At 37.5% G+C, this 23,745-nt stretch overlaps 1 long non-coding RNA gene across 1 annotated transcript; it reads right to left on the reverse strand.

Moving 5' to 3' along the window:
* Window positions 1–6,162: 6,162 nt before the first annotated feature.
* On the reverse strand, window positions 6,163–22,406 carry LOC125167289 (uncharacterized). The gene is made up of 4 exons (XR_007152742.1): window positions 22,323–22,406; window positions 19,903–19,980; window positions 17,927–17,986; window positions 6,163–6,295 (listed from the first exon to the last, which is right to left on the reverse strand). It is a non-coding gene; the product is annotated as an uncharacterized LOC125167289 (long non-coding RNA).
* Window positions 22,407–23,745: the final 1,339 nt, after the last annotated feature.

A 23,745-nucleotide genomic window follows, 5' to 3' on the forward strand; every position in this document is an offset into this window, starting at 1 on the left:
GACATTTCCTTTCATCGAAATTCATGTGGTGTTTGTTTGCTTTTAACAGATAAACTTTCATGTTTAGATTATTTAACTATTTTTAGTGATTTTTGTATTCTATATTTCCATATGGTTTGTGTAAAAATGCACTATTACTATTTATCCTGCTTTGTGGTTGGTGTCATTCCTTAGTGTTTTTTTTTAATATAATTTATTGTCAAATTAGTTTCCATACAACACTCAGTGCTCATCCCAGCAAGTGCCTTCCTCCATGCCCATCATCCATTCTCCCCTCTCCCCATCTCCCCCATCCACCCTCAGTTTGTTCTCTGTATTTAAGAGTCTCTTATGGTTTGCCTCTGTCCCTCTTTGTTTGTAACTTTTTTCCCCTTTCCCTTCCCCCATGGTCTTCTCTTAAGTTTCTCAAGATCCACATATGAGTGAAAACATATGATATCTGTCCTTCTCTGACTGACTTATTTCACTCAGCATAATACCTTCCAGTTCCATCCATGTTGCTGCAAATGGCATGATTTCATTCTTTCTCATTGCCAAGTAGTATTCCATTGTATATATAAACCACACCTTCTTTATCCATTCATCAGTTGACGGACATTTAGGCTCTTTCCGTAATTTGGCAATTGTTGAAAGTGCTCCTATAAACATTGGGGTACATGTGCCCCTATGCATCAGCACTCCTGTATCCCTTGGGTAAATTCCTAGCAGTGCTATTGCTGGGTCATAGGGTAATTCTATTTTTAATTTTTTGAGGAAGCTCCTCACTGTTTTCCAGGACGGCTGCATAAGTTTGCATTCCCACCAACAGTGCAGGAGGGTTCCCATTTCTCCACATCCTCACCAGCATCTGTAGTTTCCTGATTTGTTCATTTTAGCCACTCTGACTGGTGTGAGGTGATTATCTCAGTGTGGTTTTGATTTGTATTTCTCTGATGATGATCCTTTGTCTGAATACTCATGTCTGTTGTGACATCTGGAATATTTTTTGTTAGTTAAAAATGACTTTTTAAATTTTACACTTGCCTATTCTATTGGGTTCCTCTGAAATAAGTTTGGAGATACTTAGCCAGTCGTTTAACTGTGTCTTCCATGTCTTTTGATGTCTTTTCTATGTTTAACAAAAAATTTTATAAATGCATACTTCCACATGGGTAATTTCTTCATTTAACTTTCAATCAATCCATAGTATGTTCAGCTACGTCTAACTTTCTTCAAGTTTATTTATGTATTTTGAGAGAAAGAGACAACGCTCACAGGGGAGAGGCAGAGAAAGGGGGAGAGGGAGTGCAAGCAGCAGAGGGGCAGAGAGAGAGAGAGGTGGAGAGAGAGAACCCCAAGCAGGCTCTGCACTGTCACTGCAGAGCCCAATGCAGGCCTCTATCTCACAAACCATGAGATCATGACCTGAGCTGAAACCAAGAGTAGGACTCTCAACTAAGTGAGTCACCCAGGTGCCCCCAGCTATGTTTAATCTTACTTTGAACTCATCTATTGATTTCATGATATCGAAGACTATATAGTTTTTGCTAAATGTTCTCATACATTTTTAAAAAATTTTCCCTTTTTTTCCACTTCCTTCCATCTTTTGTTTTTAAGTCTTGGAATCATTTTATTTGTTTTCCAGATTTCCTATAGCATCAGTTTATTTTGTACTATACTTAGCATTATATCTATTGACTGACTTACCTTCATGTACATTATTTCTTCCTGTTTTTGTTCTTTGATTCTAAGCTCACTTTTTCTTCTTGAGCTCCCCTCCACCCGCCGCAGGAGTTTCCCATGAACCACGAGTTGTACAAGTATCCCTATGTAGTAGTATTGTGCATTTTTCCAATCTAATGGCATTTTTACATGAGTTTCTTAGCTTGGAATTTCCAATGCCCTCAAGTAATTTAAATTTAGAATCAACACATACATGTGCTAACTTAGATTATTTTGTTCTCATAAGTTTTTTTTCCTTTTCCATCTAGAACCTAAAGCAAAGTGTTATAGATTCAATGGCTAAAGAGAAGGATTTTTCTCATATTGTTCAATGGAAGGGACAGTTATGCCAAAAATCTTAGTTAAGCAGGGATATTGTATAATTTTGAGGGTTTAAACACGTAGGTCATATTTCTAACTGAGCTTTTATATTCAGAGAAAATACCCCCTGTTCATCATAGTATTGGCCCTTGAGCTTATTTCTATGAATTCTGTTCTTTTTTTCTGTTATATATATAATATATATATTATAATGTATATATTGTATATATATTGTTTTGTTTCTCTCTTATTTTATAAAGCATATCTGTGTTTATAGCATAAAAAGATGTCTGCACTTGTTTAGACCACATGTTGCAGAGATAAGAATTTCAACTAGACCTTCACCTTGGCAAAGTTATTTAATTCCATTTGGTAATATTTTTTTCTTATTTTTACGAGAAAGTCTTTGAATTAGATGTGGCTTAGGAGCCTTTCTGCAAAAATACTATAAAGTTATAATTATCTCATGGGTTAACTAACTGCTAGAATAAGGAGTACATGCTTGAGTAGAAACAAAATTATAAAGTATGTTACCAGTTGGGAGTACATTTTAATGCCTCTTGCCCTTGGAATATTATAAGAGTTTTTTATACACATATATACCTGGTTTTAACAGGTAGTTTTAATGGAAGAAGTTACCGAAACAAAGGCATGGAAGCAGAGAGAGAATTTTGCAGGAAATGCAAATGTATATATATGTACATAATTATATGTTAAGGATTTTCCCTCTCCCAACCTCCACTCTGCCACGTAGTGCCTTGTAAGTTATTTTCTTTTCAGCAAAAGTTGATGAAATTAATGCCTTGTGAGGTTCAGTTGGAAACACCATTGTAATAGTTGGCATTGCATTTAATAAGGTATAAAAGCAGTAAAATTTTTAATTGGCTTCTGTACTTTTTTTCCTAGTGATTTTCATCACATTGGATATAAATGACCCAATTGTATTCTGGCCCAGAGAAAGGAAGCAGGTCTCAATTTGACAGATATTAAGTCAATTATTTAAAAATAATTAAATTTATACAAGGAATAAATAAGCAATAAGGCAGGTTAGTTAAGTCCACCATTTGGAGCAGGTTAAAGGTTAATGTGAAAGTGGAAATTTTGTTCAGCAGGCAGTGCAAATCCATTGAAGATTTGTTGTACAAATGAGCAACATGAATTCTGCTTTATAAAAATTAATCTAAAACCAAATGCAGTGCATATAAGAAGTTTAAGTTCCACATTATCCATATTGACATAAAACTAAGTGTATCAATTAAAAATTATTGGTTCAGTTACTAAAAACCTTCTTATTAACTTAGGCTGCAGGACTCAGATGCTTGAGTCAATGGTGAATCCAGTGGTTTTGAGTATGCATGTATAACTCAGATTTGATTTTAAATGTTTCTGTTCTGTTTAAATTGTTTCTGTTCCAAATGTAGAATTTTAATTTTTCAGCTCTTTTGTTTGTTTTGAAACTTGGTTAGTATTCTTATTATATATAATTGAAGTGTAAATGTCACAGTATTTCTTTAAAAGCAAATGTCAATTAAAGTAAGAGATGTTGGCAATAGACACAAACACACTTCATTTATTATAACATGTTCTGACCTTTTCATTATTTTGGTGGTAATTATTCTATGGCTTTGCAACCAACAAAAACTCAGCTGGATTTTTTGATACAGTTATTTCATTTGATTCAGAGTTCACACTTTTCCTTTGTCTCCTACGGATTGCTGGTGAATTTCTTGCCTATATTTTGAAGAACTCGAACTAGCCAGTATATTGTATCATTAAAGCAGAAAGACTCAACAAACAAACAAACAAACAAACAAACACAAAACAACTCCTAGCTATTGGTTCATGACTGCTGCATGCACTTTTCGGAAAAGGTGATGCAGAGATTTTCACCTCTAAGCTAAACAGAAAGCCAGTATTGCTAGGAGAATCCAATATGAATAACAAATTCCTCATGAAAAAAAAATTAAATCCAGAGAGAAGGAAGGAGACACAGATGATTACAGATAATAGATTTTACGGGTTCTGTGTGTGTGTGTGTGTGTGTGTGTGTGTGTGTGTGTGTGTTTCTGGTAATGTGTGTATCCAGAAATAAAAGCCATATATAAATGACTGGAGGTTTTCTAATGACTATAACATAAACAGAAGCTGTGAGTAATGAATTGGCAGGTGCTTGTCCAATGACAGTTAGGGGGTAAATAACTCATTTGGCCACAGAAAAAGTACAACGGCTGAGAAATGACATCCGACAAGGAAGCCGAGAACTGGCACATGTGTGGAAAATGCAACCCCACTCAGAGCTTAAGACGAGAGATTGCTAACCAGTAAATGACAACTTTTTTAAACCGGTTGGGGAAAAACCTTGAATTACTATATTCTAAGGTGTGTTTAGAAGCAGATGTGACCTGAGAGGACCCAGATTCCCACTAAAGTCTGTGGCCATCTGTGGCAACCAGGATTGGACCTGAGGGGGTCTTGGGCTCCACACTTCATTTCTTCACGTTATACGGGGAAGCACCTCAATACAAGGTAGAGGCCCGCAATCTTTAGAAAAATGGGGATTATTATTTCATTATTCTTTCAGTCTGACTGGGGCCAATCTCACAGCTGATCAAAGGAAGGAAGATCCACAGGGATCCCAGTTGAGCATATAAACTCAGACGCTGAATTTTGTACTTTGCAGCTTTATATCAATCTACTCTGAAGACATGAATGAGCAAACAAAGGTTTCCGTGATTCAGATTTGTCACCAACATCTTGGGTCAGTTCATGACCGTTGTGACATAAGTTGTTTCATGTTCAACAAACTATGTTTTCCTCTTTAAGCTCAAACTTAAATGGAAGTTAATCCTCATGGTGATTATGCCACTACTTTATCTTGAAGTAGGCAAAATCGAATAATGAAGCCAACTGTTTGCATGTTCTAATGTGATCTAATATTTTACTATATATTTCTAATTTTTGACCTAAAGGTTCTAAAAATTTGACACATAAAAACACATATCTCAAAACAGGGGGTGGCTAACTTTTTTTCTGTAAAGACACAAAAAGTAAATATTTTTGGCTTGGCAGGAATATGGTCTCCATGGCAACTACTCAATTCCGCTGTTTTAGTGAGAAATCAGCTATAGGCAAAATGCAAATAAATCAGAAGGGTTGTGTTCCAATAAAGTGTTATTTACAGAAACAGGTAGTGAGTTAGATTTGGCCCAAGGGCCATAGTTTGCCAAACCTTGCTCTAAATACTTACTACAATAAGCCATTCCCATTCACAGTCTTGAAATCTTTTGTATTTCTAGGGAATCGCCTTCTACTGCACCGTTTTCTCCAAGGCCATGACTACCTTTAGGTCAATGCTTATTCTCCCACAATGGGAAGTTTAAGGGTGATCATTTAGGCTGTCTACTCTAGATCGTGTGTGTCTCCACAATTTCCCCATGAGAAGGAGGATGTAGAGGAAATTCCATGCTGAGTTAAATAAGGGAATAAGGAAGGAGAGGGGACATTGGTATCCCAGGGCATGCCCCCACTTCTAATGAAGCCACCTGATTTAAGTAAAGATAATTTCATTCATTAGTCATAAACCCTAGCATAAATTACTATTAAATTTTCCATCTCATTCTTGTAATATGTTCTGTAACATAGATGTGTCAATTAATAAATAATCTCACTTAAATAAATAATGCTTATACAATGGATCATTTTAATAAAAATAAATTAGACCATCATTAACATTTGATTGTGTTCACAGAAGTATGCTTGATAAAGAGAGTCTAAGACATATAATTGTGGTTAGTATTCAGACAGGTACTCTTTCTTCTAAGTGTTAAAGCATATAAAGTTTGAACCACATGAAATTGCTGTTTTTAAGTCAAAAACAATAGAATAGCAGCAGTTTCATGAACCTAAAGGAGCAGTGAAGAAGATTGTAATCTTGGCTGCAGATTTTTCCCGTTCAGCACTTTGAATCTATCATGCCACTCCCGGTTTGCCAAGTTTCTGTTGAGAAATCTGCAGCTAGCCTTATGGGTCTTCCCTTTCAAGTTAAGGTCTTCTTTTGTCTTTCGGCTTTTAAGATTTTTTTCTTTATCATTATATTTTGCAAATTTAATTATAATACGTCTTGGTGTTGGGCTGCTTTTGTTGATTTTGATGGGAGTTCTCTGTGCCTTCTGTATCTGTCTGTTTCATTCCGCAGGTTAGGGAAGTTTTCAGCTATTATTTCCACAAATAAATTTTCTGTCCCCTTTTCTCTCTTCTTCTTCTTCTGGGACTCCTGTAATACAAATGTTATTACATTTTATGCAGTCAGCGAGTTCCCTAAGTCTATTCTTATGCTCCATAATCCTTTCTCTCTCTTGTTCAGCTTTACTGTTATCCATTATTTTGTCTTCCATATCACTTATTCGTTCCTCTGCTTCTTCCAGCATTGCCTTCATTGCATCAGTAAAGAAGGTTGTGATTAACTCTTTCCCCAGGGAGTATATAACCTATCTTTGGATAGTTAATCACAAGTGTAATGAATGTTACCAACAGGGAAATGTAGCGTACAATAGAGTGGCAAGATTTGACTAGCGGAGGATATCAGAGAAGGGTAGGGGGTATGTATGTGGAGACCCACAAAATAAACAGGATTTAGAAAAGTGAAGTTGGAGATGGGGAAAAGAGCAGGAAGGGCTACAAAGAATGTCTCAAACATTGAGATTCAATGAATGGCAGGAGAGGGTATGGATGTATTTGGTAATGGATGACACAGTTTCAATAAATTATGTTTCATAAATTATGTTTCATATATATGCATTACATATATATGTGTATGTAATATATATGTAATATATATGATATATATATGTAATATATATGTAATATATATGTAATATATATGATATATATGTAATATATATGTAATATATATGATATATATATATATATATGTGTGTGTGTGTGTGTGTGTATATATATTTTTCCCCCAAAATATGTTAGTGTTGTTAGATCCAGAATCAAAAGGTAGGGTTAAATTTTCAGTGCTGTGAGAAGCAAGAACTCACAGCCTAGGTTGTTCACTCTCAAAACGTCTAACATAGAAATGCGTAGATAAATCTTCAAGTGAATGCATCTCCAAGGTATCCTTCAAAATCTTTCACTTCTGATCAAGGGTTCTATCTCTTCCACCCTCATCTATCAATTACAATATAATAACAACCTCTTTTTCTGACATTCCACCAACACTGTTTTCATGACACCACCATTTATACTTTTGCACCTCCTTGCTTGTGTACTAGAAGTATATTTATGTGTTCCAGTTTGTAAGGTTGTTTGACAATGAAAGTGCATTCAGGACATGTCTTTACGTGGAACACACATGGTGTGTGTGAGTCTGTGTGTACATCTTTGTGGAGATCTAATGAGCACTGCAGCATGGAATGTGTCTGTTCTCTCCAGGTGCAGGGACTTTCTCTAGTCTGCAGAACAGCTCTTATGAACAGTTTTCATTGCATGCATTTACTAATGATTTTGAGAATAAAAATTAATATTAATAATTATGATATTATAATAATATTGTATTATAATTAAACATCTGTATGCACGATATGAGACTTTCTTGCACTATAACCTGATAGTGATGTTGTGGGAGTCGTAGGTGATCCTCTTTCCCACAAAATTTCGGGCAGCTACCATTTACCACAAGTAACCTAAGAAATGTGCATAAGCAAACTGAGTTGAGGACAATTTGGAATCTGTGATTATAGTGTTCCGTATACCAAAAGCACCTACCTTTTATTTGGAGAAACAGAAATTTGGGCAAAGAAACGTCATACCTCTGGAATCCTTCCAAAACAAAACATAAAAATAACTTATTTTTAAAGCATCTTCACTTTGGAGGAATGAATGGTAACAACTCCTAACTTTCAGTTTCCCTATTTTCACACATTCCTTTCCTACAAGCCCTTTCACACGTTTCCCTCCATTTGTGCCTTGCAGTAAAGATGCGGCATTCACATAATCTCTGCATTTGCCTGAGGAGGAGCCATATGCAGAGATGTAGTAATTTACTGCTACCCCACTGCTTTCCTTGATTCTTACTCCTATCTACTCCCCCAAAATTTCTTTAGGAATAAGGGCTTGATTGGAGATGCCTCTTTCTTGGAATTAGTACCTTCTGACAACTTGCTTTGGGTTAACAAAAAGTCCAGGGGAGACAGGACAGGAAATCTATTGTCACCTTGCTCACTGGTGAAGGGAAGTGGTACCTGCTCTAAGGTTAAATCAAGGACAGCCAACGCCTATTTGTTTTCAAGAAGTTCAAGCATTGAGGGAGTTGCTAGCATCCTATTCTATTTGAATCAACACCTGCATTTACTTTCCTTGGATAATGAGGAAAAATGGGGTCTCTTAAATAGAGCCCTTTGCTATAAATAGACCATCCATCTTAAATTTAATTATTGTCATTGTCAAAGCATAGACTCGGAGAGGCAGAGTGGTGTCGCAGAAATGTTCCTTGACTGGAGGTGGGCACCTGGTTTCAATCGCAGCTCTGGTACTCATTAAGTGCGTGGCCCAGGTTGATTAATTTCACATCTTTAGGCCCCTCTGTCCTCTGGAGTATCCATTTTCTCGCCTTAATGGTTTTCAGTGCATCTTGACTTTCCACTCTTACCGAGGCTGCCTTGACTCAGGACCTCATCTTTTTTTTTTTCTGGGTTTATTATAAGAAGCTCCTCTCTGGTTGCTATTTTTCTAGTCTTACCTCTCTAAACACCCCAACCTCTGCCAAATTTATCTTTTATATTGCGATCAGCAGCAGCTTACGAAAACGTAGCCTCATCCTGTTGCTCTCTGAGTTAAAGACTTCCAAGGGTTTCCTGTAATTTTCATATGAAGGTCCAACTCTTTAGCTTGGCGTGGAGGAAACTACAGGAATGGGAGATGCCTATCGTCCTTTCTCAAGAAGTCTTCGGCAGCCCAGTCATTCCAAAACTATATTTTCCTGAACGTGCTCCTTCTACTAAGCTCTGGATTTTATAATTGTGTCTCGTATTCCTCTCTGCCCTCCTTCTACATGTTCACCTGGCTCACGTCTTATAATTCTCCAACAGGCTCAGACTTTGCTTCCTTCTGGAAGCTTTCCCTGAATGGATCTGGGTCTGCCCATTTGCAGATGTTGCACACTGAGAGACAACCTAGTATGAAGCTTCATAGTGGACAGTGACGGTGATTACTCCCTTTTCTGCCTCCCGCCACTCCTAATAAAGTGTGAATTGTTCATTCAAAGGCCTGTGCTTTCATCTTTAGTTCTTCGGCAAGCAACTTGATAAATGCCTGGTGTGCAATAAATGAAAACAAGATGGATAGATAAGAAGACTGAACTCTAATAGTCCATCCATTTATGGCATTCTGTGAATGCATACTGACTCAAAGTAATTTTGCATTCTAGAAATTCACTGTATGGTGTTCTATCTTCCTTTCTGGTACAAAAAATAGAAGTGTGAATTAAGTCTTTGCAGAATACAAAGGAATGCTAAATTCTAAATCTGCGCCTGATATCAAATGGCAAACAACCCTGCACTCTCCACCCCCACCCCCCACCCCTGTTCCACGTCAGTTAGAGTCAACATTCAGCAGAGTCATATTGCACAGGGATGGAGGTTAATAAATACCAATTGCAGTTCAGGGAAGATAAAGGGTGGAGTTATAAGCTTGAGAGCAAAGAGGAAAATGAGAAATTGACAAATAGAAAGTACTTGGGGTTGACCAAAAATTAGATTCATGAAATACTCATTAAGCATATTTTTCTCAAAGCCAATATCAATAAACAGAATGCTTTAAAAAGCGGAAGCATTAAAGAGGCTCCCAAATTTTAATATGATATTTGAGAAACAAGGGAGACTAGAATATAATTTGTGATAAGAAATTAACCACATAGTGGTGAAGAGGAGAGTTAATGGTTTGTAAGCTAAACAATGTGGAATCTTCCTAGATCTATTGGTAAAGACTGTGTGGCTCTGAGTTGGTTCCATAATGTCTCTGGGCATTTTATTTTTATTTTTTTGGCTGTGGACTAAGGAAACTGACTTATGTGATTCTGATTTCCTGCCACTTTATCATTCTATGAGCCTACAAAACACCATGCCAGAATAAACAATGATTTTATGCACCTAATCAGAGAATGGCTGGTTCTCTCTTCTCAGAAGAAAACCAATTACCCCAAGAGATGTTTGGGGAAGAATGAGAATAAAAGCCATTGTTATTTGGGGATGCAGGAAATCTAGGCAGCTTCCAAACAGAATGGACAGAAATTAACAAAGAAAGCCAAGACCTGGGGCGCCTGGGTGCCTCAGTCCTTTAAGTATCCAACTTTGGCTCAGGTCATGATTTCTAGTTCATGGGTTCCAGCCCCCTGTCAGGCTCTGTGCTGACAGCTCAGAGCTTGGAAACTGCTTCGGATTCTGTGCCTCCCTCTCTCTCTGCCCCTCCCCTGCTTGTGCCTCTCTGTGTCTCTCAACAATAAATACATTTTTTAAAATTAATTTAAAAAAAAGAAAGAAAGAGAGCCAAGACCAGCAACTTTCTATCCAATCAGAAGTCATGGGTCTATCTAGAAGCATGAATTTTCCCTTTGACACAAATTCCTCCAATTTGGCAGCTGGTAGAGACCTCTTAGGTCATCTGATACCCTTGTTGAATTTATCTGAGGCCAAGACGGTAAATGATTGGCATTAACTCAGGGGCAGGCTGATCTGTTTCCTGGTGACAGCTTTCCTCCTGCCTTCTGCTGGCTCCTACTTTATGCTCAGTGGCTATTTCTCCCTCCTCATACCTTCCCACACACTTGTATATTTCCAATACACCCTCTGAAAGGGGACAAAAAGAGTTCTCTGCTACCTTGGATGGCGAATCTCAGTTCAGTTTCTCCTGCCTTACCTACCCAAATTCTTTGCTCACTCTTCTCTCCCCTAAAGATAACAGCCAAATCATACAGCACACATTTTCTTAAATCCAGCACCAACAAGAAATGAATATTTTTGCAGAATTAAGTTTCTCAACCCTTTTAAGGCTACCATTTTTATTTATGGAAAATTTTTATTTTATTTTTAAGAAAGCAAGGGATGACTTAATTTGAACATGCCAAAAGATTGATTTTTTTTTATTTCCCACGATTGTAGATAAACATTAGTTATCATGTTAAGATCTAAATATAATCATGTAAACTGTAGGCAGATTCAGGATAGCATCATTTGAACCTCAGTTATTTACCCTAGTTGTGCTACATTTTCTCTCAAATAATTTTTCAGCCTACTCTCTTGTAAATCTTCTCACCATCTGTGGTGTGTGTGGGTAGTTCTTTCTCTGGCTTCTTGCTTTTGAGTACTGAATGTTGTCACAGCAGAAAAAATTTGATTTTTTTTTGCCAGTTTATCTTTCTATGATAAACTATGAGTGAGACGTGCAAGCTTTGGTGTAATGTTTCTTCTAGTACTTGACGCATGCTTTTTATTCATACCCACTTTTTAATAAAAATTTAAATAAGAGGTGCACCTGGGTGGCTCAGTCGGTTGAGCATCTGACTTTAGCTCTGGTCATGACCTCGAGGTCCGTGGGTTCGAGCCCCATGTCAGGCTCTATGCTGACAGCTCAGAGCCTGGAGCCTGCTTCAGATTCTGTGTGTCCCTCTCTTTCTGCCCCTCCCCTGCTCACAGTCTGTCTCTCTCTGTCTCAAAAAGTAAAAATAAACATTCAAAAAACTTTAAATAAGAATTAATAAATAATAGTAACCACCCAGTACCATTTTTTTTTCATGTTCTAAGCACCTACCTGGAAGGAACAGGGTTGGGGACATGGTCTGCGTTTACCTTAAAATAATAGGTAAGTTGAAAATAACACTGCAAATTGAAGTAAGTCTAAGACAAAACAAACAAAATGAAGATTAAAAGGTATGGGAAAAAACAAATAAAAAGAAAATTAGAAATTAACATAAATGTGAAAAAGGCACATAATTTGGTTTTATTGGCCTATGTTCACTTCTTGAATTAGTCTCATCGGGGAGGTTCTTCCCTCAGCTACAATGTGCTTAGGTCAGCATTTTTAATTCTATTTTCCACATGTGCAAGGAAAATGAAGTTGTTTTATTTCTCCACTTTCTTAGTTATATTTGATTCCATCTGTTTGTAGCTACGTAGCACTCTGTTTAGCTTGATACTTACACCAACCATAAAACCAGGAGGAGTGATTTGTAATTAAGGACTTAAATATTTTAACAGGCTACCCCAACATGCTTCTTAAGGAGTGCTATTATACTGGGGCTGTCATGTAGCAGGTTTTTTGTTTTTTATTTGTTAAATAAATTAGCATATATTATTTTATGTTATATTGTTAAAGAAGACAGTGTAACTATTGAAATTAGATGCTGCAAAGTTGGGATGGTTTAAGTGTTACTTTAAAATTAACTTTACAGCACATTTTACTAGAACTGTGACAGAATTTACTTCTAGCTGACACTGAACTATTTTTATAATAAAAAATCCTATATAATTACAAAGCACAAGTTATTGTAAACTTTCCATGGGAAGAAAGAAATCTCTGTTGCTAAAATAATGGTGCAATTACAGAGGATTTGCTGAGAAAGACACTGATGTTGAGACTTCACATGCTCTGTGATCATCAAGAAACTTCATTCTCTGGACATCTGTACTAAACACAATCTGACAGGGGCGCCTGGGTGGCTCAGTCAGTTAAGTGTCCGACTTCAGGTCATAATCTCATGGTCCGTGAGTTCGAGCCCCGCATTGGGCTCTGTGCTGACAGCTCAGAGCCTGGAGCCCGTTTCAGATTCTGTGTCTCCCTCTCTCTCTGCCCCTCCCCCATTCATGCTCTGTCTCTCTCTGTCTCAAAATAAACATTTAAAGAAAAAAAATTATAAATAAATAAATAAAAACGATCTGACAATTTAGGTTGGGCCCACAGGAAATTTATGTTTTCATTCTGTTGGGGTTGCTAAATGAATTAATGACATGATAATGTTGCAAGGGGAACAGTAGAGCTGGTTAAGGGATCAAGGTTGAAGAATATAATTAATATATATGAGCAGTTCCAAATCCTTTTTAAAGAAAGCATCACACATTTCATAGCTACTTATTTGTTTCTGTATGCAATTGGAAGTAAACACTGAATACACATTATATGCTAGAGAGATTTATGAGAATTTTAATGAAAAAGTGCAGCAATGTCTAAGTTTAAATATTGGTTTTGCCATTTTGAAGTTGTACTATCCTTGACAAGTTACTTAACATCTCTGTGTTTCCGTTACCGGTTGTAAAATGGGGCCCAAAACAGTTTCCTTGCAGGACTTAAGAATTAAAGTTAATAGGGGATCCTGAGTGGTTCAGTCAGTTAAGTGTCCGACTCTTGATCTCAGCTAAGGTCTTGATCCCTGGGTCCGGAGTTCAAGTCATGTTGCACTCTGCACTGGGCATGAAGCCTACCAAGAAAATGAAAGAAAGAAAGAAAGAAAGAAAGAAAGAAAGAAAGAGAAAGAAAGAAAAGAAAGGAAAAGAAAGGGAAAAAAGGAAAGAAGGAAGAGTGAAAGAAAGGAAGGAAGGAAGGAAGAAAGAAAGAAAAGAGAAAGAAAGAAAAGAAAAGAAAGGAAAAGAAAAAAAGGAAAGAAGGAAGAGTGGAAGGAAGGAAGGAAGGAAGGAAGGAAGAAAGAAAAGGAAGGAAGGAAGAAAAAGAAATACAAGTATATAGAACAGTGTTTGATAGGTAGTGAATATTTAATAAGCCTTGTTTCTTTTACAATAATTCCTATCATTCTTTATTCAGTATGTCTAAATTACCTTGATTTACACGCATCATATTTTCTGTACTGAATTGTGTTATTCAGGGGACAGCATGTAATAATGATCTACATTTTTATATTATCATTCAGTTTACAAATCATTTTCACAAATGTTCATTTGAAAAATAATAATTATCTACATTTTTATATTATCATTCAGTTTACAAATCATTTTCACAAATGTTCATGTGAAAAATATCATACTATATCACTTACCATTGATTATTTTGATAAAACAAATTTTATATCAAAGGCATAGAAGAATCCAAGGGTTTTCGTAATTTTCCCATATTATGTCAAAATTATTCTCAATGTAATTTATCATTTTTATTTTATTGAGAAAAAACTAACTTCACTTGTTTAAAAAATACTGATTATTTTTTGTTTTGTTTTGTTTTCAGTGTAGGAGAGCTTTGACCTGGGCATTGAAATGGATGTATTTCCTAAAGAAATCATTCTCTCAGGGCTTTACTTTTAGGATCTGGTATGTAGATAAATATCCAGGGTGTGTCACATAATAGAGATTTAATCATTTTTAAAAGGAATTTTAAAATGGATTCCATGTGGTATAGTGGGTAATTATTGTGCAAGGGGCACCCGGATGGTTCGGTCAACTCGTTAGGCTTCCCACTCTTGATTTCTGCTCATGTCATGATCTCACAGTTACTGAGATGGAGCCTTCTGATGGGCTCTACTCTAATGGCACGGAGCCTGGTTGGGTTTCTCCCTCCTTCTCCCTCTGCCCCCACTCCCCTGCCCAGCTTGCACACATGCTCTTTCTCTCAGTATAAATCAATCAACATTAAAAAAAGATAATTACTGTATCTATACAAAATGCTCTAGATTTTGAATTTCAATATTCCCCAAGTATTTTAAACTCTTAAATCCTTAGGTGAAGCCCTTTGCGTTGTTAATGGGCATAACAGGAAATTTAATTTTGTTATTCCTCCATAGATGGTTTCTTTCATTTTCAATATATCTACCAAACCCACCCTCACCATGAACTGATATTGATCCTAACCTTAGTACACACAAGCATTCACATGTATCTCCTGTCTTTACTCAGTGATGATCAAGTTCACCATCAATGCATTTCCCATCACAATCAAGGGACTATAGATTGTCAAACACCTTCAAAGATGAAAACATTGACTTAACATCAGCCCCATTTCAATCAAGCTTCTGTCTTCTCCAAATCCTGATGTTCCTCTCTCTCCAGCCTGGACTTCCAGGCTTTTATTTTTAAGATACTCAAAGCAGATCATTTTGCAGTGGTTCTCAAAGCATTGCTTCTAACTCCCTACACCAGAGTTATCTGTGACACTTATAAAAATGCACATTTCTTGGTCCCCTGCCATAACCTAAATTAGAATCTTTAAGATTGTTTAAATTTACATATTTGGTGGCACCTGGGTGGCTCAGTCAGTTAAGCATCTGACTTCAGTTCAGGTCATTATCTTGCAGTCCGTGAGTTCAAGCCCCACGTCAGGCTCTGTGCTGACAGCTCGGAGTCTGGAGTCTGCTTCACATTCTATGTCTCCCTCTCTCTCTGCCCCTCCACCCCCTCTCTCAAAAGGTAAATAAACATTTAAAAAATTACATATTTGATGAACTCATGTGCTTTCATTATGCACAAACCACTGAAATGAGAGGGGATGCACTTTATACACCAGTTTTTAGCAACCACCACAAAATAGAAAACTCTTCTCCTAGTTGCTGGCTCCACAAGAAAAATATCAGAATCCAGGGCCCTTGTGAGCATAAATCACAAACCTGTGCAATTCCACACTTCTCCTGGGATAACTGCCAAGTTGCAAAGAAGGCTTAATTTTGAATTAAATAGATTAAATTTCAATTAAGTTTACGTGCTCATTTAACATACTACTGCAGTATTCGATACGCTAAACAAACCCATTTAAGCTACCATTGTTATGAATTTTTAGGTATCCATTATAATCACTTGTATATGTTTTCTATATTCTCCATGAGTTTTATTAAAGAATAATGTAGTACGCACTTACAATACACAGGGACACTGCTCTTTGAATTTTACATGCATTATCACATTTGATTCTCCCACTGAATTGCTGGGAGAATCAATAATTATTCCCAGCTTTGCATATAGGAAACTGAGGCTTAGAAAAATCCAGTAAATCATAGTTAACACATGTAGAACTAAGATTCTAACTCAAGTCTGTATGATTCCACATGTCATGTCTTATGTTGTTATGCATTCAGTTACTATTTGCTCTTCCCATGGCAAGTTTCTAAAAGATTTGTATTCCATAGCTGCATACGGTCTTTACATTTTTAGTATTAACAGGCAACACAATCACAAAGTCAGGAAGGTCAATATTTTCCAGTGCTATCCAACATATCCCCCAAGTCCTACCATATAGATGTAATCAGATGACAGTTTCAGGCATTATAGTTTGTGTCTATAAGTTTAGCCTATGTGAATGATGTTATCAACCTCATTTCTTTTCCCAGTATAAATCATCCAGTAATAAGAGTGACAGTAAGTTAAAGGCTGATACACTCAACCCACAAACTAGCATTCTTGTTTAATTTCAATATCAATATGAATGTTCATAATAAAGTGAAACCTAAGTCAATGGATTCAAAATTATTGAATTAGTTGTGTGCTTAATGCTCCAAATCCCACATGTTTTCTCTCATTTAATTTCGCTGTTAATATTACATCTAGAACCACGTTGCTTCAACAGATAATTGATTAAAGTAACTAAGTGATTGGAAAGATATAATCAGGAATCAGATGCAAACAAAAGTGAGTTCAATCCACCTCAATTGTAACTGGTGTTCATTTAGTGAAATTTGCCTAGAAGCAAAGCTTTGTTATACTGATTTAGAGTTGGAAAGGAACACCAAAGTCACAAGACACAGTCCTAAGCCCTCAAATCACTGTTCAAGATATTTATCAGTCCTGGTGTTAAAGATGATTATTTGACTCATTCAAGAAAATAGAGAAATGTTTATGTACGCAATACCTTATTGTTAACTATAGACACTGTGCTGTGCCACAGATCTACACATTGGACAGTATCTCCTCCTCCATGCCCTAATAATCACCATTAAGTTATCTATTTCTATACCTTTAACTACTTCAGATGCCTTATATAGAGGAATCAGGAAGTACTTGTCCTTCTGTGACTGACTTATCTCACTTAGCTTAGTGTCTCCCAGGGGCATCCAGCTTGTCACAAATGATAGGATTTCCTTCCTTTTGAAGGCTGAATAATATTCCACTGTGTGAATATGCCACATTTTCTTCACCCATTCATTTGTCAGTGGACATATGGGTTGTTTTGATATTGCGGCTATTGTGAAAAATAGTGCAGTGAACTTGGGAGTTCTTCAACATCCTGATTTCAGTTCCTTTGGAAATGGGATTGCTGGATTATTATAATACTTGTATTTTTTTTTGAGGAACCTCCACACTATCTTTCATTGCTGTAGCAATTTACATTCCCACGAACAGTGCACAAGGCTTTCAATCCCTCCACAACCTTGCCAACACTTGTGTTGTTGTTGGTAATAGCCATCTTCATAGGTGTGAGGTGGTATATTTCAGTGTGGTTTCGATTTGCATTTGCCTGATGATTGATGTCGAGCATCTTTTTGTATACTGACTGGCCATTTGTATGTCTTTGGCAAAAGGTCCTTTGTCCATTGTTTAATTGGGTTATTATTATTATTGCCATTATTGCTATGAATTACTTATATGTTTTGGAAATTAACCCCTTATCAGATATACGGTTTGAAAGTATGTTGCCTTTGTTGCACACAAGCTTTTTCCTCGGTTGTAGTCGCACTTATGTAGTTTGGCTTTTGTTGCCTGTACTTTTGGTGTGCCATATCCAAGAAATCGTTTATTAGGAGGAGAGTGGTGAGTGTCTTCACCACACAAAAAAACCAACAAATAGCAAAAACAATAACAACACCAACAACAAAAACCACAAAGAAACACAGGACAAATCTGAACGCTGACGAGTATGTTTTCTTACCCGGGCTGCAACAATGGTAACATGAATGTGTACGTTTGTCTAGACTCACCAAATTGCATACATTGGTTACGTGCGGTTTCTGTATGTAAGGTATCTCCTAATAAAGAAGCTGGAAAAAAATTAAGAAAATAGCCATTAGAAAACAGTCACACATACCTAAAAGTACTCCTAGGGTTGACTCCCACCCTTCTTTCTTCACTCAGATGTTATCTAACCTACCAAGGTGACTTATGATTCAAACTGCTAAAGCCGGTTATATGTGCAGTAATAAGAATAACAATAGGCTGCTGGTCAGCATTAAATTGCTTATAAATACCATCAGAGTTTAGCCAATATAATACACACTTTTATTAACCCATCAGATATTTGACATCGTCTTGCACAATAATAGCATTGATGGGTTCTATTAATGACCTCCCTACAGGGGAACTTGGGTGGCTCAGTCAGTTAAGTGTCTGACTCATGATTTTGGCTTAGCTCAAGATCTCACAGTTTGTGAGTTCGAGCCCCACGTTGAGGTTCTCTCTCCCTGTCTCTGTCCCTCCCTTACTTGCGCTCGCTCTCTCTCTCTCAATTAAATAAATAAACTTTAAAAAAATATGACCTCCCTATAACCACACCCTTTGCCCTGCAATTTTTACCCTGTAGTCCTCTCTGTCTGACTCTGGCTCAATATGTTACCTGACTGGCCAATAGAATATTTGGAGGCTTGATATAAACCAAGGCTTGCAGAATCTCTTGCACATTTACATTTCTTTTTCTTGCTTCTCTGCAATAATTGTTAGAACAGATCTGAGCTAGCCTGGGGACAAGGCTGGGCTAGCCTGCTGGAGAATGAAAAAACATACGGAACACAGGCAAAAAATTTTAGTCAAAGCCTGAGACGTGTGTGAGAACACAAACATCATCAGCAAAACCTTATAACCAGCCCTCAGTTGATTGTAGACAACAGTTCAATTCACCTAGCCACTAGGATTATGAGAAGTAACAGATAGCTGCTTATTTAAGCCAGTAGGTTTTCAAGAATTAGCAGTAATAGCTAATTGATATACATGGAAGAATATTTTATGGAAGATATTTGAATGATGCCAGTTATATAATTTCTATCTTATTTGTAAATGTATGTATGGAGGAGAGCACTGAAGTGCATATACTTTAGTATAAGATTGAAATTGTCAGTGCACCCAAGGGTTTGTGAAGGATTGTAAGGTGTTATATCAGAAAAACCAGGTTAACTAAATTGTTGAGTTGTATCACCCCCTGTAGCAGTCATAGATAGATATACAGGGATTGGACTTGTAAGTCAAGTCAGAAAACATCAATTTCATCATCGAATCTGTTCTTTATTAAAAATTTTTTAAATGTTTATTTATTTTTGAGAGAGAGAGAAAGCATGAGCAGGGAAGGGGCAGAGAGAGAGAGAGAGAGAGAGGGAAGCACAGAATCCAAAGCAGGCTGCAGTCTCTGAGCTGTCAGCACAGAGCCTGATGCAGGACTCACCCATAGACTGCGAGAGATCATGACCTGAGTGGAAGTCAGATGCCGACCGACTGAGCCACTCAGGCGTCCCATCAAATCTGTTCTTAATGAAACAATAACACCATCGGAATAGACTTGTGTATTACCATTAGCAATACGAAAATAATTTATGTTCATATTCTGCAGATAAATGATTTTGCATAATTCTTTCCACCTTAGCAACAACAAAAAATTATTCTTTTTTTTGAACCTCCTTCTCCCCTGCCCTCTACTACTAAAAACAGTTGTTTTTTTCTTTCTGGTTTTAACCCAAGTTGAAAATAGATATTTAATTATGCTTCTGCAGTTTCTATGTCCTGTGGCCAAATGCAAACGTGGCATCAGATTTCTTATGAAAGACTTTAGCCACACCTGGCAAAATGATGCTTTGCTTCAGTTCCTCGTCTTGATTACAAATTTATGGAAGAAGGCAAGTGCAGAAACCCGGTTGCAAGCCTTGAGGAAGTCAGGGATGAGTTGCATGACCTTGGGCAATTAACTTCATACCTGCTTGACTCCAGTTACTCATGAGGGGGACGGGAGCAAGAGCCAATCATCTTCCATCACAGTACCTTAGGAAGCAGACTGGAAAGTTAAGAACATGGGACTTAGAGACAAGCAGATTTTCTTCAGATCCTTGTTAACCATTTACAATATGGCATTGAGTATTTTAATCATTGAGCTTCTGCTTTGTCGTTTGCAAACTGAGAATAAGAGACATTTTAAGGGCCATTGAGTGGATTCAATGGATTAAGACACTTTTGTCCTCAGTGCTGCAAACCTCAGGTCTTCAAAGGGGCCCTCGGTGAATAGCATCTCCATTCTCTACCAGGTTCTGAACACTTTGAGAGAGAAGAGAAAGAGTAAATATGGAGGCCAAAATGTCCTTAACGTCAATGGGGATAAGGTGGCTTTGAGCGACAGCCGAATGAGTCTCCCAAGTAAATTCCAGAATTGGGCAAATTTTATCCACCAGGCATAGGCAGAGGTGGAACAGAGCACCAGTTAACATTAAGGGTCTGGGCAACATTCAGCCCAGGAAGGAGCAAAAGGGAACTCACACTTTTCAGGACCAATCTTGCTCTCAAGCCAAATAAAGGGCAGAGCTGAGCCAAACATGAACTTCACAAATTACTGATCAGGTAAGTCACTTGGTCTCCCCTCGGTCAGGATGAGGGAAACAGCAGAGAGGCCAGTGATTATGACTGAATTCACTTTTCAGGAAGAAAGCTTTAGAATGGGTTAGAAGTATGGCCAGCCAATAGCAGGCAACCAATATCCAGTATTTACTGTAATTACTTGTTTAAATGTCACATTGGCTTTCTTAGATCACTAGGATTTTATTTAGATTGCTTTGACATTCAATTACTTTCACTTATACGCAAGAACGATCATTTGAGATGTAAGGAATTAATTCCTATGGAGAATTGTTTCTTTCTAGATCTACTTGTCTCCAGAATACTTGGTAAAATTCTGTCCAAAGTATTAAATCTTGCCTCATGTTACTCCTACACCTCCAATTTTATTAGAAAGACAGTCATTATGAAACTACTGTGATAGGCATCATATGTTAGCATATCTCAAACATTTATAACAAAAATAGAGTGAGTGGCCCTTGGTTGGGATGCTAATGAAACGTGGTCAAGATCAACAGATCACACAGCTTAAAAACTAACAAAATTTAATATGTGTTATCCTTGTATATGAGAGCAAGACTTACGTGTCTTTCAAATTTTCTGAGACGCATAAAAATTCTTGAGAGCTCACATTCATAAAAATATCATTTAAGGCTGGCATTAGTGATTTGCCCAAGAAGAATCCTGAATTTTCTGCATAATTCCTAAACACAGAATTCTCCCTGAAGCTTTACAGCTATATTCATTATTTTAGAAGAAACCTCACATCATTGAACCCCTGACTTACACTCTTAGCTTCTTTCCTGTGAAGTTAAGGAACGTCTTCTTTTCCTACCGCAACAATGTAACATGTGGCTACACTAAGACACTGAGTAGGAAAGTGCTTTAAATAGTACCAATACTAACAAGCACTTGAAATTACTTTTAGATGTGTCTTTAGTCTTTTTCTGAATACGAGTCCCATGTTTCTGGTGTCCTTCATCGGCTTTTCCCTTCTGTCTCTACTTGAGGAAGATGATGTAAAGATGACCTTACAAATTTTCACAAAGTATGCTACAAAAACTGACTAATGGTGCATACTGATGGGGAAAGCTACATGAAATTGATTAGGAAAGAGGGAGCACTTCAGAGAGCATTGTTGCTGCCTTGCCTGCAGGGCATGTATGTGCAGGTTTGAGGGAGTGGGAAGGAAAGTCCCCCATACAATGTCTTAAACATTGGCAACACTAAATACACTGATGCATAGAGACGAAATAAGTTCATCATCCTGAAATGCCCAGGTGAGCTTCCTTCCAGTGAGATCCCATCAAGAAAGTGGAGAATGTGGTTCCACTGTCTCTGTACACAAATAATTTGTCCTTAAATACTACAAGGACTGCCCTAAGGAGAAAGTGAATGTGCAAGCGAAAAGAGAATGGAATCATCCCAACAAGAATGATTTGGGCAAGAACAGTCCAGGGCATCTAGTCCCACAGAGCTACAATTGCCTCGGGTAGAAGAAGAGAGAGGGAAATAAAGCTCTTCCACCCCCCCCCCCCATTCTGCATTAAAGCCACAAAGATGCCTTCTGATAGGAGGACATGCTGTAATTTTGTTTTAATGTCTTCAGTAGAATGGTGCCATTTAGTTCAGCTTTTAATGCGGCCTTAAATTGCTGTTTTATTACCCTTGTTGACATTCTGGAAGCATGAAATTAGCAAATCACATTAAAGAAGCAAACAAAAAAAGCAAGAAACCTCAGCCTAGTTAAACAATGCCAGCATAATCCACGTATTTGAATAATGTTCTTACCTTAAAACACCAGGCATGTATTTATTTCAAGGTTTCTTTTCCCACAGCCAATGAATTAGTTTTATGAATAATTGCATATTCCATCGCATCTCAAATGCATGCACTCATAGCGACCTTGAAAGATGCTCTGTGTTGTGTGGCAGAAAGAAGATAGTTTGTAACTCTTTTTCCTTTTCAGAAATAACTCCTCTAGACTCTCCTTGAGGAAGGCCTCCTGTTCTTAAAACAATCCTTGTCAATAGCTTTGCTGTTTCCACACTGCGGACACTTCCCTCGGTTATAACGGTGATCGTTTTATTTGGAAGATAAGCAATTTTACAGTTACAGAGTGAAAACCGTTTCAATCAAGGTCTCTTTATCCTGCTGTATGGATCTACCTTGACTTGCAATGGGGATAAGTGCTAATAAACCTACCTTCAGTAGGAAATGTCTGAAGTCAAAAATGCACCCAGCGTGCCTAACATACACATAGCTTAGCCTGCCTTAAATATGCGCAGAACCCTTACGTGCGCCTACGGTGGGGCAAAATCATCTAACGCAAAGACTAGTTTATAATGAAGTGTTGAATAGCCATGTAATTTACCGACGCCTGGACTAAAAGTGAAACCAGAATGGGCGGATGGGTACAGAATGGTAGGGAGCCTGGTGATGGCCTGGCTGACTGGGAGCTGTGGCTACCTCCCCCTGCCCAGTAGCATGAGAGAGGATTCTCCTGCACATCCCTCACCTGGGAAAAAGATCTAAATCCAAAATCCAACATACGGTTTTCACTGAATGCCTCTCACTTTCACACCACTGTAAAGTTGAAAAACTGAGAGTCAAACCTTCGTAAGCGGAGGACGGTCTATAATCCAAATGTAGCTACCTATGCATCTTTTTCTCATCCAACTAAACATAGCAATGTAAAATAGATTAGTATCTTTACCTAGTCCGGTATTATTAAATAAAGGAGGCAACCTCAAGTATTCATTTCAGTGGAGTGCCTGAAGGACAGGCTTTTTATAGCACACCTTTTTATTTTTGGCTCACAGACATCCATTTCTTCTTTCGAGCAGTGCCTTAATTTCATTATGAGAAATTAGCCCTTCCTCATTGGAATTAGGCTGGTGAGACTGTAATTAGAGTTTCTTCCTCTGCTGGCCAGAGAGTGGAAAGAAAACTCAAACTAGGCTAATCTGCTGACCTTGGCGTTAGATTTGAATTTTGAGAAGATCAAAGGGACTGAAAATTCTTAGAGTTCTCTTACAAGAAGTGACATACTGATGCCACTTGAATCCTGATTATCACCTAATAGGTGTGTGGCAGTAAACAGGTAGCTTAGGTACCCTGAGTTGGCTCCATTATAACTGAGGAGAATGACAACACCGAACTCAAGAGTTTGTGAAGAGGACCAACGCGCTAACAGATGTGAACGCATGGTAGT

The sequence above is a fragment of the Prionailurus viverrinus genome, chromosome B3 (assembly GCF_022837055.1).
Source record: "Prionailurus viverrinus isolate Anna chromosome B3, UM_Priviv_1.0, whole genome shotgun sequence".
In the NCBI taxonomy this organism is placed as follows: Eukaryota; Metazoa; Chordata; class Mammalia; order Carnivora; family Felidae; genus Prionailurus; species Prionailurus viverrinus.